The sequence below is a fragment of the Austrofundulus limnaeus genome, unplaced genomic scaffold (assembly GCF_001266775.1).
Source record: "Austrofundulus limnaeus strain Quisiro unplaced genomic scaffold, Austrofundulus_limnaeus-1.0 Scaffold173, whole genome shotgun sequence".
In the NCBI taxonomy this organism is placed as follows: Eukaryota; Metazoa; Chordata; class Actinopteri; order Cyprinodontiformes; family Rivulidae; genus Austrofundulus; species Austrofundulus limnaeus.
The window spans coordinates 964,764-966,458 of NW_013952575.1; positions in this window are offsets into that span (position 1 = coordinate 964,764).

Below are 1,695 nucleotides of genomic sequence, written 5' to 3' on the forward strand. Positions count from 1 at the left end.
ACCCTATGATGACAAATGTAAACTTAGCATAAAAAACTAATGCTCCAAGGCCTACATTCAAACTAGCCAACTTATAAAATCTATAAGGCTATAATGAACTTTTAAAGTCTGCTAATTCAGACGACTTTTGCTCTATTACTAACTGATGAGGGTGAACTATCCCTAAAACTCCCCACGTCGTCTTATTTAAATCTAAAAGCAATAAACACCGCTAAAGTTCACCTGCTATGTGTTTTCCTCTAGAAAATGGTAACACTACTGATGACCCTCTTTCTTCTTGGACTCATTGGTAACGCCCTACCAGACATGGTTGAACCAGGACCCCTATCCGGAGTTGTATTAAGAGAACAACCTGGACTACTAATCACCAACCGCCGTTTATGTGCCCAAAAGCTGTACATCCACTTCAACCCCCTTAACCTGTGCCATCAACATGCTAGCACGTCCATCAAGCTTGCATTCTGGGCTGGTAACAGTTTGAACCACCAAGCCATCCAACATGCTGAAGCAGACATCACACACATGCTGGAACAGCTGCAGAAATTCACCATCTCTAGATCAGAGCTAAGTGGTACAGGTAGGAGAGAGAAGAGATTTATAGGTGGAATCCTCACTGCTGCTTCTGCAATTGGCTCATTGATCAGCTTAGACATTTCCTCCATTAATGCCGTTAACATCGTTGCTATTAAAGGACATGTAGCCGAGCTCCAAAACGAGATCCCTGTGATTCAACAACAACTAGATGTGCAACAAAATCAGCTTACCCAAGTTGGGAAAACTGTCCTAGATCCCGTTCTTGTTGTTAACACCCACAGCACAGAGTTGACTAAATTAGCTAAAGCTGTCACTAAATTAACCTCCGTGATACAAGTAGACTACGCTCACACTCAGTTGATAACCATGCTTCTTACTGATATGCTGAGAGAGATCAGTTCATCGGTCGACACCTTAGTAATCGGTAAGATTCCACCCTACCTTGTGTCATTACAAATGGTCCAAGACATCCTGCTAGCAACCACCGCCGACAGAGTAACTCCCTCACAGGCCCACTAAGCTTATGTTCTCGGTAGCGCCGTCCCTCTCCACGTCAACCCCGCTGTACGTGAAATTGCTTTATTAATCTCCCTGTAATATGCCCTGAAAACGTTTACCGTATGAAAGATGTCGTAAACGTCGGATGCTGGAATGGTGAAAACCATACCAAAATTAACACTCCCTCCATCGTCGCTTATCATGACGATAATCCGGATCTATACTTAGCACCTAACCTCCGTATGTGTACTCWCACCCATGACATCCATTATCTCTGTCCAAGCAAACCTTTTGTGCGCGACAACACCCTTGGAATCTGTGGCCTTAGACCAGCAAACAAAGCATCCAAATACGCGATGACTATAACTCCTTGACGCCAAGTCACCGACACACAAGCCAAAGTAGTTGGCTCTCACTGGCTCATTAACACCCCAGCTTAAACTGCTATTGTGGCCTACGACTTGCATGACACCTCAAYCCMTATTGATCTTCCTGTCATCACTATGTGGATCACTGTTCCTGTGGGGGCGATTATCCACATCGATGATGTGGCCTTGTATTATTTAAATCCAGATCAATATGAAGCTGAACTTGAATTTCCTGACTTCTTCCAAAACATGACACTCCAACTTGAGACTGTCTCCAGAAAATACAGTTTGAAGG